General features: G+C 42.6%; 1 protein-coding gene across 9 annotated transcripts in view; it reads right to left on the reverse strand.

Annotated features, from left to right (window-relative positions):
• Ttll5 (tubulin tyrosine ligase like 5) overlaps positions 1-16563 on the reverse strand; it is a 247553-nt gene that overhangs the window by 109646 nt on the left and 121344 nt on the right. The gene's annotated exons all lie outside the window — the stretch shown is intronic.

The following is a 16563-nucleotide window of genomic DNA, read 5'->3' on the forward strand; positions in this document are numbered from 1 at the left end:
CCGTAATCATAACTAGACATGTGGATAAACCTCAAAAGCCAGAAAGAAATCCAGAATAAATAGCATCTACGCGAGCACTGTGATGTATTTTTTTTCTTGTGCTCCTGTGTATTCTCTGTATTTTTTTATTATTTAAGAAGTTACACTTTTTTTTTTTTTTTTTTCAAAGTTGTTAGCATCGTTGCAGTGGCGAGTGCAACACCTGGACAGGGACAGCAGATGAGAGGAAGGGAAGGGCTCCACGTCAGAATAGGGTGCACAGAGAAGCTGACAGGGAAGACCCAGGGCTGAGTGTACGGCTTCTGTGTGCAAACTGCCTGAACAGTGTGTTAGGTCACAAGGCAAGAGAAGCAAACGGAAGGGAAATACTCGCCTATATAACACCTGAAGTACCTAAAAAACCTTGATATTTACAAATGAAATAATTCTAAATTTTAAAATGGTCTGAAATAATGTAAAACTAAGTAATTCTTAGCAACACTGTAGTGTTTCCTCCCTAGTTATAGAAGTTCATAAGTGAAAACAGCCCAGGCCAGTGTCTTCTCACCAATGACTCAAACTACTTTTCTTGGACAGAAAGCTGTTTTCCATAGGTTGGGAGCCATGTCTGGTGACAGTGAGGCTAGTGTGGGGCACTGTGGCTCTGTTCTTCCAGGGAGAGCCAGGCTTTAGAAGAGGCCTCAGGAACCAACCCTGACTTTTCACTTGTGCTCTGCTGTGTGTAGGCACCAGGGACAGAGGGAAGGTACATGATGACTAAAGCACACAGGGATAATGGGAATTATGGGAGTACCTCTTCTCTGCACCCTAGTCTCTTTGAAGTCCTCTGTCCTACTTCTTCCTGTATCCTACGGATAGCAAGGACCAAATTCTGAGACAGTATACTGGCTCCAGTAGGACTGGAGAATATATTCGTAACCAACACCAACTCCACTCCTATCTGCTTTGTTAAACTTAACCAGGCATTTTAAGTTAATTGAACATGATTTTGTAGGCTGTAGAAATATCACAATGTGAGAAAGGTCATTATGATAAGTGAGAGTTGTACTGAAAAACTGGTTCAGTGGTTAAGAGTGCTTGCTGATCTTCTAGAGAACCAGGGTTCAGGGCTTAACAGCCATGTTTGGAGGCAAAAACCACCTGTAACTCCAGCTCCAGGGACTCCAGTGATTTGTTAGTCTCTGCAGCTATACACTCAAAGAAACATACGCTTAAAAAACAAAGAGAAAAACTTGTACCAAATTGTAATAAAGGGGTTTATAGTGGCTGAACAATAGATCAAAAAGTGCATGAGCCTACTACCTAAAGCCATGCTTTACCTAAAGCCATGCAAGAGTTGTACAACTTTGGGCTGGAGAGATGGCTCAGAGGTTAAGAACACTGTCTGCTCTTCCAGAGGTCCTGATTTCAATTCCCAGCACACACATGGTGGCTCCCAACTATCTATACTGAGATCTGATGTCCTCTTCTGGCATGTAGCTGAGAGAGCACTCATATATGTAAAATAAATATATTCTTTTAAAAAGTTGTACAACTTGGGCTCTAGTTTCAAAACTCATTTTCTACCCTGGATATAAGAAAACAATCCTATTTACTCTTAACTATTAGAAAACACTTTAAATTCGGGCATGTAACTAAAAAGAAAAATAAAATTAAAAAACAAAAAACAAAAAAACAAAAAAACACTTTAAAATGTCATCAGATATAGAGCTCAAATGCTGAAGGCAGTGATTTTGCAAGCATCAAGAAATCAGTAACAGCTTTTCCATCTTTCCTTTAAATATTATTTCCGACCTTTACTCTTCCTCAGAGGACAACAAGAAAGACAGAAAAAACAAGCTCATTCAGTTTTATTTTGTCCCAGGTAAACTACAAGGTGGCACAGGCATGCAAGCAACTTTGAACTGGTGGGCTGCCGACTCACGCAACATCCATTCTTTACTTTGTGGATGAACCAAGAACTGGGAGTCACTGTGGCTTCCTCTCACATAGACGATGTTAATATGCTTAGAGAGTCAGTAAGGGCTCAGTGCTTAGAGGAGAACGCACGGACAGGCAGCCTCGACTGTTCCTTACAAGCCCATGTCCTTCCCCCAAATGGTAACAACCTGGACCTTACTTTCAATATATTCACACCCTTGTTTTGTCTAGAAGTCACGTGACATGTGCACCGCAGCCCCTGCTCCCTCCCTTTTCGTCTGAGATCTGTCCTGTGAGGACTTCACTGCCAATCAATGAACTGAGCTGTCTTTTTTTTTTTTTTTTAAGATTCTATTCTTTATGTATAGGTACATAATTTGCATCTTAATCACGTAATAATGGAATGATTTGATACAGTTTTACACAAGAACAAAAAAAAAAAAGAGAGAGAGAAATTTTGCAGGTCATTCTTATTTTCTAGCTCTGCTCTAAAGAACATTAGCTACCAGAATGCTTCCTGCTGATGAACTGATAATCTGTACTGTCCAGTGGAGCAGCCACTAAGCAGATATGGCTTTTAGGTACTTGAAATGTGACTGATGTGGCTGAGAAGCTAGATTTTAAACTTTAATTTTAAAATGAAACTAGATAGTGGCTAATTTCTGGCCAGCACTTCCCTTCAGTTTTGACCATCTCTAGATAAATATGTATAATGATAAATTACTACACACAAACTACCCTCTGCTAGCCTCTTCATCTTTTCCATAATGGGCAAAAGAAATCTCGGAAGTACTACAGACACAAACATCCATTTTTTGGCCCTAGTACTACCTTGTTTTTGCTAGGAAAGGTAAGTCTCCTGGCCCTGGGTGAGTCTACAGGCCAATGAGGCCTGAGACATTGAGAAGGTAACTATGGGTGTCTGCCGACTGCATCTTCTTCTCATCCACCTACCTTTCCCTAGCTCTGACGAGATGAGAAAGTGAGAGAGGGCTGTGTATATGGGATATGTAGCCATAATAAACATTTCAGTGCTACAGAATTTTTCAAAGGACAGCCTTAGCTAAGCTGCACAAAAATACAGCAACACTTGTCCTTTTTATTAAAGAAGACGTCACAGTCATTGGGCCAGTTGGCATCCCTGGGCGAATGCATGCTACTAAATGCTACTAGAATGCATGCTACTAATCCTGAACTCAACAACGCTAGAGTCATGGCATTGGCCACAAATGGGTTTAGAAGAGAGACAGGGCAATTTAAAAACCACTTTAAATGATAGAAACTGTGATTCAAGGAACATGCCCATGTTAGAGAGCTGGCTCAGCAATTAAGAGCACTGTCTGGTCTTCCAGACGACTGGGGTTGGATTCCCAGCATCTATATGATGTCTTACAACAACTCCAGTCCCAGAGCCCTCTCTGGCTTCTATGGGCACTGCACACACATGGTCCACAGACATAAAGGAAGGCCAAACACCCATAGCCATTTGAAAAATAAAAAATAAATTATAAAAAGAGAACATGCCCAACTGATGATGAATATTCACATCTTTTTTAAAAGATTTGTTTATTTTTTGTTTTCTGCGTTTGAATGTTTTTCCCACATGTGTGTATGTGTATCATGTGGCCACGGAAGTCAGAAGAAGGTGCTGGCTCGCCTGGAACTGGAGTTACAGATGGTTGTGAGCTACCATGTGGATGCTGGGAAACTCAGGCCCTCTGCAGCAGCAGCCAGTGCTCTTAACCACTGAGCCATCTCTCCAGCCGAAATACTCACCCCTTTATGTACAAAGGAAGCACAGCAGTCTAAGAAGAGCCTTGTGCATCTGCATGTTTGTGATGTCCTACCACAGGGACAACTTTTCAGTTCCCACTAAGAATCAGCAGTGACGATGGACTATGACTGAATTTAATCAACAGCTCATTGTAGGCACTGTGCTCAGCACACTGTGTTACCTAGTTTGCTGAAAGACAGATGGAAAAACTGAGGTTGAAAAGTAAAAGAATTGCTAAGTGTGTCCCTTAAATTCAATTTCTTAGACTTTCTGAGGCAAAATTTCTCAATCCTGTGACTTGAAACGTGTCAGAATTTATACCTCTGAGCCTCACTTCTTACAGTTTTATTCTATGGATCAGTAACATCTGTGTTCTTGGGCCCCTGTTCCAATGGAGAACCCAGCCTAGCCCCAGCAAACCCAAGCCTGCATTTAACAACATCCACAGGTAGCCAATTTGCTTTCTAAGTCTGAACATCACTCTTCAGATGGCAGAAAAGGAAAGGCAGGAACAGGAAAGGGAAACATACACTGCTTCTCTCCTCCACAGAGCTGAGGGACCTTCCAACAGACAGCAGAAGTGCGATGGATAGAGTGTGACACAGAACAGGGGGACAAGGAAGAAGAGAAAACAGTTCCCGGAGGGACATTTAGGTTTCACTATTTCTTGGCAGTGTTTAGATATCCAAACTTTAGAAGTATGCTGAGGATACAAATGCTTACTACTTGCTATTCTGGCATTATTAAAAAACAAACAAACAAACAAACAAACAAACAAACAGGATTTAAACCTAAAAACCATCGCTTATTACCTATGCTTCCATCCCTGTCTTCCCTTGGCTGGTTGGCTAAATGAGTAATTGCCTGTGGGAAATCTGGCCACCAGATTTTACCTCCATCTAAGCCTTGCGGCCTGCCTGGCAGATGTTTCCCCCTTGCTGCTTCCCTCCTCCTCAGCTCCCACTCCTGTAGCAGCTAATCCAGATGTTCTACTCCCATTCTCTGCCTCACGTCCACTACCATGGTGACCTCAGTGCATTTTTCCTTTTAGTACCAAAACACTATTTATTTTAGAGGCAGCCTTCCGAGCAAGGCAGGTGAGCAAATATCTGAATGTGTGGGGTAAGGACACATTGCATGCATTCCATCTAGACAGGTGTTTAAATTATAGCAGGAATAAATACAGGTGATGGATTGGAAAGGAGGTAGGAGAAACAGAGGAGGCGGCCAGTTTCCGGTGCCTGGCCCGCCCAAGTGTTACTGCTGTTTGCTAAAGGTAGTGCTGATGCCAGTACTGTAATTAAAATACCATGGAACTGCCCTGAGAAATTCCCAGAAAATAACCCCAACCTCTCTGATACGGTCCCTTATGGAATGCATAAGGAACTGCCTGGGAACGGACCTAACTAGATATCCCTGGCTGAAGTTATACGCCGTCCTGCACGCTCAAAAGAACTTTACACCTCAAATAAAATTGAACAAAGAATCACTGTATTATCTATCAGAAGCAAGGACGTGGACAGAGCGGGAAGGCACAATGAGAAACATGGCTCTGCCCCACCCTGAAGCCACATAGGACAAACAGTATCTGAGAACACCAAAACATGGCAATGCTAAGAAAATTCAAATAAAATTCAAATAGGCATATGCCTAAAAAAAGAAGGAAAAAAATACAAAGACCAGGAGCTGGAGGGATGGCTCAGCGGTTAAGAGCACCGACTGCTGTTCCAGACTATCCAGGTTCAATTCTCAACACCCACATGGCAGCTCACAACTGTCCATAACTCCAGTTTCAGGAGACCTGACACCCTCAAATAGACATACATTCAGGCAAAAGACCAACACACATAAAAGAAAGTAGATTATTTAAAAAAAAAAAAATACAGAGACCAACAGGCAAGCAGGAAAACATGCCTGAAACACAGATACTTGACTTGGTGAAGGGCCGGGGGATGGAAGACAGCCAGAGACACAATACCTTGGGAAGGATCTACCCATGCTCTAGAGACAAAAGGAAACTTCTGGAAGCCCCACCCAAGCCATGCTGTATGAGGACTGTGGTGCAGGCAGGCAAACCAAGAGCTGTTTTCTGGGATGAGATGAAAAAATTGATGGTGAGAGGACAGTTACAGTAGTTAAGTGAGGGATAAAGATCTCCTATTGATATGTTCTTTGTCCCTTGCACCTAGGCAGGCCATGGAACTGGGTTTGTAATCTGAAGAAAGTTTTCAAAAGATCACGTATCCATTGTTCATGTTTGCATGTTTATTGGATCTGCTCACTTTAGGATGCTATTTTCCCAAAAGATGGTAAGGCAAGGAGTTTTCTACCATTTAAAACAGGAAGGTGAAAGGGTGGCACATACCTTTAATAATCCCAGTACTCAGGGGGCAGAGGCAGGCAGACCTCTGTGAAGTTGAGGCTAGCCACCAGCCAGGACTACAGAAAGAGAGTGTCTCACCTCCACCTACTGCCCCCCAAAGGATGGGGGGGTTGTTTAAAGAAGGGTCATTTGAGGCCAGTTTTGTTCTAGGAGCATAGGGCAATCTGTCTCTCCTTAGATTTACCCCACTGTACCTTAACAGTAAACTAGTTTAAAAGTCAATTCTGAAGGGGGAGTCCAAGGGGAAGCTGCACAGGAGACCAGCTACACGATGTCCCCATGGGCTTTGGCCTTGTAGGCAAAGATGTTGGCTTATATACTGCTTTGTTCTAGTTACCAGAGCTACTGAGTCACCGCAATCTTAGAGTAATCAACAGAAGGATTTTCCTGAAATGTCCTCTCTAGAGACATCTCCTGAACCTCAATGATGAAGGTTGGATTCCAGCCATCACTGTCTATGGATAAGTTCATAGGATTCACATATCCATTGACCTCCAACTTTATCATGGAAAACCAAGTCTAAAAACTGATACGTAGAAACAGTAAGGTTCTTGGTAAATATTTGAGAAGACATACAGCTTAGTGGATAAAAAGTGTTTAATGTGACTTCTCAAGTCCTCCACCAGATAGACCAGAGGGGGGCATCTGTTTTTATGTGTCCATGTTCTCTGTCAACCCCTTGAAGACAGAACACTCTCCATTTATACTGACACTTCTATCATAAGTGGTTTGCCCACACTGTGTAACTAAGTCCTACCTCGGACCATGCTTAAGTCTGTGTAAAGCAAACCATAACTCTGATGTTTCTCAGCATGAGACCAACGTTTTATCACTGCTGCTTGTGGAAAAACATGAGCAGTAAATAAACATACTTATAACGAGAAGTTGTGAACAGACCCAACCTGCAAAAACAGACTAAGAAATCCTGTATGTTTTACCACTACCCTATTATGATTTATATTCTAAGGTAAATTTATTTCTCCCAAAGGCTCTCCTTCAACTATAAAAGATCTTTGCCATCACTCTGCCTCAGGAGCTTAGTGTAGGGTTGAGAAGCCTCAAGCCATGCTTATGTTATTAAGTGCAAATTTATTTTCCTACTTTACTTCACAAAGTACAAGCCACTTAGGACAGGGACTATATTTTAGTTTCCATTACATCCCTGGAGCACTCATCTTTTCTTGGTATCTGGGGATGATGGGTTCCCCAACCCCGAGATACCAAAGCTAGAGGATGTTCAAGTCCCTTACAAAAAGTGTTGTGGGGCTGGGAACCTCGTCCACTCTTCTGCACCCTCTTCCTCCCCACAAAAGTGTAATATCTGAACACAGCTTGTGCACATCCTCCTACACACTTCCACATAATCACTTCATATGGTCCCAAACAACACACACGAGTATAAATGGCTGCTATACCATATTATTTAGAAAATGGTGACAATGAAACAATGTACATACTGAACACAGACATTTCATAAACATTTTAAATCTGTGGCTAGTTGAATACTGAGACATGGAACCTTTAGATACAGAAGGTCAGTCATCTGTATAGGAAACGAAGTGGGTTTTATCAAAAGAAATCCAGCAAAGAGTCTTGGCAAAGTCTCGGGGCCTGTCCATCTGTGTCTTTGTCCCCCTCGACTCTCTCTCTCCAGTCAGCAGCCAGTTTTACCAGTAAGTAGTGGAGCGGCAATGTCACTAAAAGGCTAGCAAGGAAATTAGAGGTTCCATATTACCTCTTTCTGCATAGACCACAAGGGAGAGATTGCTTTGGAATTAAGGGAAATAAAATAAGCAGTGATCAGAGTGAGAGTTAAGTGTTGCTCTGGCTGGTGCCTTACATAATTTTAGAGATGATGTCTGCCTGGTCTCCAAGCCTCAGGCAAAGTTCTCAAATGGGTGAAATAATAGCTTTGACAGACATATTTGTGCTCCCTCTCTGCACAATGACTATTCTGTATGACTTCTTCTGCACTAAGACCACAAAGGGCTAGCAAAGCATTGAGATGCTTGATGACTAACCTCGGGTTTACAGGCTGTTTGCAAACTTCACGTACCTTACGATTTATCAAGATGGATATGGAAGTTCAACATCAAACATTTCATTAGTAACAGCTTGACTCATGAGAAATGGCGGCATAGCATTCGTGTGTAGCATTCCTATCACCAGTCAAACTTACCACAGATTTCTTGTCTAGTAAGATATAGAGGGGTGCTGCACAAAACAACTTCTCATTAACTCACACCAATATTTACCGGGTACCTACTTTGCCTGGGCTTGCCATTCTTTTGAGCAGGGAGGAAGGCTGAACTATTTATGAATGCATGCAGCAACAATGTTAAGAGATTTGAATTCGAGTCAAATTATCGATAATGATGGCTACATACTACCACAAAGCTTTCAAGGTCTCTAAGCTTGGAGACCAAGTGTCCATGAACACCAAGAGGGAACCTGTGTGGGATGGCTATGAACACTTTGGAAATGGCTACAAGTTTCTGTATGTGCACTTTTTCCCCAGGAGGATGTCCCTTTCGATTTTCAAAGGGACCATGTGGACTGAATGGGGAACATGGGTCTGTCCGGAGCTGCATCCACACTGCCCTCAGAACTCGGCCAGCACCACTGAAGAATGATCCCTCTGCTGTGTTCATAAAGACAGGCCCATCAGAACATGAGTGGATCAGTTCAGTGCTACAAAAATATGCCTCCTCCCAGCCATGCAGATCTGAGTGATCTAGAGTAGGGCAAAGTGGTGGCGTGTTCCTCCTAACTTGTTTCATGTGTGTCCCTAGAATAAGAGGTAACCGTCAAAAGAGGACACATCACATCTACTCCCGACTAGTTCAAAGAGGAGAACACAGAGGCAGGCATGCACTTTTTGCAAGCTTACTTTACTAGAGAAGAGTGGAGGGCATATTTTTCAAGGACATGAAAAAGAGCCATCCTTAAGCAGTTATACTCTGGACACACCTCCAAAGGCACATCATGGGTATTTGCTAAACTACTAGCTACAATAAGCAATAAACACATGTTTTAAGGCAGTTTAAATTCCTTTTTTAATTCCTGGATGCTGATAAAATGAACCACAAGTTTATATTCCAATCACCAGGAGATAAGAGCTACAATGTTAATCATATCCTAAAAGGGTTTGGGAAGAGTAAGAAATTCTCAAGCACTCATGCTGAGGGTTCCTGGCAACCGCCTCCCTCTCTTGAACTTCACCGGCTACATAACACCCTTATACACACATAGTGCCAAACAACAGTAAGAGTTCCAGATCAAGATTCTTGGGAAGCCAACCTGAGAAAATGGCTGAATATCTTTGTAATATTTCCAATGTATGTATTCTGTTTTTGAGAGCTGGTGGGGACCACTACCAGCCTGGTAAGTAGACTTAAACATATTGGCGAGGGATCACCAAGACTGGATTATCTCTCCTCACCCACTAAAAAGAAACCACTGACCCAGCTCACAAAATAATCTGATAAGGGCCTAATTAAATAAATAGCCAACCATCTTGACAGAGCATGTGCTTCAAAACCTGTACCAGGGAGGAGAGAGAGAGCTCATAATCTCAGAAGCAGAGGTGTTTGTTTATTCCTGGTGTCTCTGCAGGCCCAGAGGTGAACAGACAGTTCTGCAGTAGTAGCGCAGAATAGCAGGTTAATGCGATGCTCAGTCATTTTGGTCTGAGAAAAAAATCTAAATTCTGACTAAAAGAGGAGGCAGGGCCACTAAGATGAAACACAGTCATAGAGATCAGAGTTTGAGCCCTGGTACATTCACTTTCTAGTATGTGACCTTAACAGTCACTTGTCCTACTAGTTTCTGTTTCTTCATCTTCATGAGAAAAAAAAAAAAAAAAAAAAAGGAAAAAAGTACTTTTCTCACTCCAAAAAATGGAAGAGGTAATATACACAAACTCGTTAACATACTGCCTAGAACAAAGTAGGAATGGAATTAATGTCAGTTGCTTTGGTGTACAGGGCAGGTATGCTATAATCATTGGAAAAGAATGGAAGAACAATAGTGTTAGTGTTAAAAGACAATACAAAAAAACAACAACGTACAGGAGAGAAATTCTTTTCCCTTTAGCAAGCACATGGTATCTAGAAAGTACAAGGTCCTGCACTAAGTGGTGGGTTAGAAAGAGGCTGCCATTATGTGGTTTACAGTCAAACAGGCAGGAGATGCAAAATGACTATCATCCACCTGCTTTAAAGAGTGGCTAGGGAAGGGCTGAAGGCAGGAAGACAACAGAAAGACTCTGGCTGTGGTGGCAGGTGCTCTTCATTTATTTTATTAAAAACTGTGTTCAGAATGCAAACTTTAGAGAATACTGGGGTGGGGGTGGGTTTGGAAACTGTATGGTCTAATCTTTAAGGATCATACAGTACAGTGAATAAGCACATTTAAGGACTGGGGATGTGGACCAGCAGTTGAGTTCTTGACCAGCATTCACAAGACCCTGCGTTCAATCTCCAACACTGTGTACTAAAGATAATGATAACAACAGCAATAATAAAGAGTAAGCACATTTATAGAATATAGTTGTCTCTCAACATCCTTAAAGCATGGATTGTAGGGCCTCTTGAAAATACAAAAATCTATAAACGATCAAGTTTCTTATGTAAAATATAACTATGTTTGAATATATATATTCAATACTGAATATATATATATATTCAAACATATATCCTCTATATATCCTCTCATAAAAACACCTACAGATAGATTACTGATAAGATGTGTAAAGGTCACATAAACCCTTGTTATACTTAGTTGTCTAGGGAAGAATGACCATAGGAAAAGGTCTGTACATGTTCAGAAAAGATGCATGCTTTTCAGAATTTATTATACTAACCCCAGAGAACATATTAGTACAGAGGGCCAGTTGTACAATGCCTGAGTAGGCCTGAGGCATCATGGGACACCAAAACTTAAGGAGCTCAGCATCTGTTAAAGAAGACAGTTATGTCGACACACAATATGAAGAGGGAATCAGATTACAACAAATGAATGAAGTGGCATTCAGGCAGCCCCTGGACAGATGTACGGATCATACGTGCTGACTAGGAATCGCTTCTCCCAAGAAGATGGCATAAATGGAGACATACAAAATAGCAGAAATCCTAGCTGAGCTACGCAAAATCCTGTGTTAAAACAGAGACGGGTCCCAGGACACTGGAGCCAGACTCTCAATAGGACAATGGGTAGTACCACTAGTTAGTACTTCACATCACAGAGATTCTCTCGGAGCAGAGAATACTAGGATCAGACTTGTGATTTAACATAACAAGAGGTCTTTAATGATGAGAATAAGCTGGAGAGCACTGCCAGGAGATCCTTTAAGAGGTACCTGTGGCTGTCCATTTGAAAGATAATTAAGGCCTTTAGCAGAGCAGTTGATGTAAGTTAAATAGACAAGATATGGAGCAGAGACACGGGGAGTCAGAATGAACAAGACTTTGTGCAGAGAACAGAGATGGAGGTACTGATAAGCCAGGCTTCCACATTCAGGTTTCTGGGGTTCCAATGCCACAAACACAGAGATGACAGGAAGAACAAACAGCTTTCATATACGCTGCATGGAGGAGTGCCTGCGTGCTTCTGAGATATATTCAAATGTCTGGCAAGATAGTCTAGCAGACAGTTGGCTATTTGGCCCTCACACTCAGCACAGGTTCAAGGTTAAGATTCATAGTGGGGAGAAACCCACAGAGGTACCAGATGAAGCTGTGTGTGTAGAGGGATTTATATCCCAAGGATAGGTTCACTGAATGATAACCACAACAGGAAGGGGACAGGGTCCAGAGCCACCTCACATTCTTCACTCAGAACTACTTCAGCATCCTTCAGTTACTTATAGCTTTGTGTAGGGTTGAGGACCCCATGAGCTTCCCCACTTCTGCATCAGCATGTCTACTGGTACCATCCTTGTTCAGCTCATGTTTAGGAAGCCATATTGGAAGACTTCATGGGTGTAGCTTATGACATTTCCATATGACAAAATAATACAACAAACACCGTATTTTTCTGGCTCTTACAATCCGAGTTTTGCCCCCTCTTCTGCAATGATCCCTAAGCCTCAGGAGCAGGAGCTGTGTTATAGACATACGTACAAGTTGAAACTGTGCTCCACAACTCTGCCTTAAGATGCTATGGTTTTCCGTAATGGTCTCTGCCTGTTACAGAGAGAAGTTTCCTTGATGAGCAGTGAGGACTACACTTATCTGTGGGTATAAGGACAAATATTTAGAATGTAGCTAGGGATTATGCTGGCTTAGGAAAAGTGGCAGTTATAGGTTCTTCTCCATGATCCATGACTTCACTAGCCCTATAGTAGGCTAGGTTTCCAGTTCCAAGCATGATTTCCCTTTTGTTAAGAAAGTCTTAAGTCCAATTAAAGAGAGGCTGGTTATTGGCAAAGTATGTATGTCATTTCTGAATGCTTAAAATTATTGTACTATTCTGGTTGTTGTTGTAGCTTACAGGCATCATAGTCGGGCACGACTGTTGGCTGCTTCCCTTCTGTGGAAGTTTGCATGGTTCCTTCTGGTACATGAAAGCTAGTCCTCAGGGAAGAGGTTTTCAGGTCACACCCAGCCCAAGACCTCTGGGTCCTGTGTTTGTAGTGTGCGGTATCTGTAGCAAGTAATGGTGACTTACTTATCTTCCACCTCCCACCTCTGGCCCAATCTCTCTCTCTCTCTCTTTTTTTTTTTTTTAAGATGAGGTAATCAAGGCCAGACAGGGCAAACAACTTCCCAGTTCTCACTAACTTTTGAACCGTTTTTCCTATCTACTGTGCTGTCTTTCTAGAATCAGGAACAGGCAGCATATGTGGTATGAAAGAGTCCGTTTTCTACCAGCACAGACTGCAGAGTCAAAGGAAACAGTAAACAGCCACAAGACCAGAGCCTAAGTGCACAGCAATTTGTGTGTTCAGATGAGCTCAGAAGTGAAAAGGAAGCTTCTGGGGCCAAGTCCTGTTGTCTGTAATGTCCAGTGGGGACACTGGCATTCAATTCACGAAGTCAGCACTGACTCTCAATGCCACTCTCAAACTGCAACTTCTGAAACTGAGTCAAGGTCCACTGTGGACCCTTCTAGGAGTTACTGAAACAGAAGGGACGATAAAGAGCTTGCCTGTATGCAGAGGAGGAGTGAAGGGCTAAGTGCTGTAAAGCAAATGTTCTGTATCTCTGATATAGCCGTCGGCAGGGTTAGGCTGGAGAGTCTCAGAGTAAAAGGCAATGAAATGAAAGGAATCGAAAGGTTTTCTGTTCCACTCCCCACCAAAATGAAAAATCTCAAGAGCACAGAGCGTCTCCTCCCTCATCTGTGTCTGTCAGCACATTCAAGGAGGCCTGGCCACATTGCTGCACGGCTGGCTGACTGACATAGCACACGGGTTCGTGGTGGGGCCCTGCCTGGGTGGTCTGCTGGGATCCCTTTGATTAAATTCCCAGGCTGGGAAATGGGAGCTGCTCCTAACGATAGCGGGGTCCTGAAATCTCAAACTTGCCGGCCGGAGAGGGCCCTAACACCCAGCCTCCCTCTCCTCACCACAGGCTCCTCACACTCTTCTGTTCACAACAGCGATACACGTGGAGGGCCTGGTCTACGCTGACCTGCCCTCCCTTGCTGCCTGAGGCAGAGCTGGTGAGGTCTCATACTAAGCTGCAGCCCTGTGCCGGCACTCCAGGACCCTCCCACTGCAGGTGCAGACGATCCTTAACACAGCCTTCAGGAGCACACACAGCAGCCACTAAAAAATACCCTGTCCCAAAAGATGGCCAGCCTCTCACATGGCAAGGGAAAGGCCCAGTTCAACCTGCTTGTTTTCTACGGTATGCACTGACTAACCATGTGCTGAGGACGTGTTATACCTCTCATTCTGAATGCACATATACAGCACAAACACTGTTTAAGGGGCCCACTGCTTATGTGTGCAGAGTGTTTGCTATTCTTATGTGTCCTAGGACGTGGATGAAGCGACATCACAGAAAAATGGTAAAACGAGATTCAGGGAAATTATCTTCTGCTTTTAGCTACATAAGTTCCTTTAAAATGTAGGGCCTAATATAAATTCTAAGTTGCTCAAAGTCTTTTAGCCAGTTGTGGTTTAAGACCCGCCTCTGTCTAGTCTACCATTCCTTAGTATTTTCACTAGAAATGAGGGAGGAAGGGGTGGCAGTGCCTCAGCCTCCAGCTGCCCTGCTTCTCAGCCTAAGCACCTGTCCCTGAGGGGTTTCCAGTCACCTTCAAGAGCAGCAGCCCCTCTGCAGGCCTCCTAAGTGGCTGGGCTTTTACTCCAGCTTCAGTCCAAGTGCCCAGGACAGACTCCCCAAGTCCAACATACCACTCAACCTGTTGTCCAAGACACAAAGGCCGGGGCTCCTGCTCTTGGAAGCTGACTCTGCCCTTCTTCTGATACAGTTGAAAATGAGCACTTCAAAGAAGACTGCTTTGGCCTATTTCTATTCTCACTGACAAGCCAGGTTACCCTTTTAGCAGTTATGCTATTCCCCAAGGAAACAGTGTGGGGTGCATTTGGCTATTAGTGTCATGTTTGGGTAGCTGTCGTTCTCACAGGACTCTGAGTTATTTCTCAGTCAGCATGATGTCACATCATCAATGGTTTACCACCAAAGCCAGGAATGCTCTTAAGAACTTGGACAAAATGTTTTCTTATAAATAAATATTCATAACAAAATACAAAGTTTTCTAGAAAATGCCACTGACTTAACAGATAAGTAGATGAAATTACAGATAAAGATAAACTGTTCTCTCAAAAATCTCTACAATTTAATTTTGTACACAACTTCAATATAGTACAAATAATTTAAAATCTGCTTTCCTTGTTCAATGAAAGTCTATTAACTCCTTGGCTACAAAACAATTAAACAGTAGAGTTTATGGGATATAACTAAAACAATGCTCAGAGGAAAATTCACAGGCTTTAATATAGAATGGATAAAAAGAAATTAAACATGCAACTCAAGAAATAGTGAAATAATTTTAAGAAAGGCACAAGGAAGGAATTAGTAAAGATAATGGAACAAAATTATTAATTTTACAACAATAAAGAAATAGTATGAGGCTGGGTGTGATGTCACACACCCTTAATCCCAGCACCCAGGGAGGTAGGCTGATTTCTGTGAGTTCAAGGCCAACCTGTGAGTACAGGACAGCTGGGGCTTGTTAAACAGAGAAACTCTGTCTCAAAACAAACAAGCAAACAAACAAAATAACAAAAAAATAAATAGTATGAATATATCCAGAATTAATCTTTTTGTTTGTTTGTTTGAGACAGTGTTTCTCCGTGTAGTTCTGGCTGTCCTTGAACTCAGAGATCCAACCTGCCTCTGCCTCTTGATTGCTGGGCACAAAGGCACGTGCCACAACCACTCAGCTCAGAATTAATGTTATGAAGGGCGAGTTATCCATTGGCCAACCAAAAAGTGGGAAAAAAAGAAGAAAGAAAGGAAGAAATAGGAAGGAAGGAAGGAAGGAAGGAGGGAAGGAAGGAAGGAAGGAAGGAAGGAAGGAAGGAAGGAAGGAAGGACAGGCAAATAAATATAAACAGAAACTGAAGATGAAGGCAGTACTGAGCAAGGGAAACCTAGGCACCTGGGAAGGTTTCTGGATTCAAAGCTGCTGGTGCTGACAGCCACAGTTAGCTCCCATGTGCATGTTCAGAGACTCCTAGAGCTCCTGCTCACTGCCCTCCAGGAAGCCACAGGCATTTATCACTGAGCTCAGTTAAGAAATGGAAACAGCTTTCCTTTTGAACACAGCAAAAAAGAAAAAGCAGCTAGAGAACAAATGTTCCAGAGTGTATATAAGAAGTCACTACAATGTATTATTAGTTATTAAACACAAAAAAATTACATTAGATTTTCCAAACTACAAATTAAATGACTATGTCATCTGAGAGGAAATGACTGAAAAACATGTAACAATTTTTCTGCAATAGAATGCATTTACCGAACAACTTGCTTTCATCACATTAGAAACAATGTATTCCTAAAGCCTTGACGGCTGAAATAACAATATTTCCCAAGTGCATATCCTTCAGACTTTGCAAAGAGGCTTTTTACATCCCATCCTTATGACCCAGTTGTGTTTTCCCCATCAGTAAACACATTCACAGAGGTTGAGAAATGAAGCGCTCGAGATCAGATAGGCTGTCGGTGGAGAAGGACAGGTCTCGGGCTCACTAATCCAAGCCTTCCCAGATGTTCCACCCTGTGTTTTTGCACACTACAGCACCTCTCTAAGCATGCATCACACAAGAAGCACCCTTTTGCTGAGACTCTCAAAGTTAAGACTGACATCTAACAGCAGGTTCTGAGTCTCACAAACATGAGCTGATGGACGCGTGGAGCACTGACACCGAGATTACAGGTGAGAAAGACTGAAGGCGGTGGCCTCCCAGTAAGGGTATGTAAGCTGGATATTACAGGATCAGGATCTTAGA

Source organism: Psammomys obesus, unplaced genomic scaffold, assembly GCF_907164565.1.
Source record: "Psammomys obesus unplaced genomic scaffold, mPsaObe1.curated_primary_1811, whole genome shotgun sequence".
NCBI classification, from domain to species: domain Eukaryota; kingdom Metazoa; phylum Chordata; class Mammalia; order Rodentia; family Muridae; genus Psammomys; species Psammomys obesus.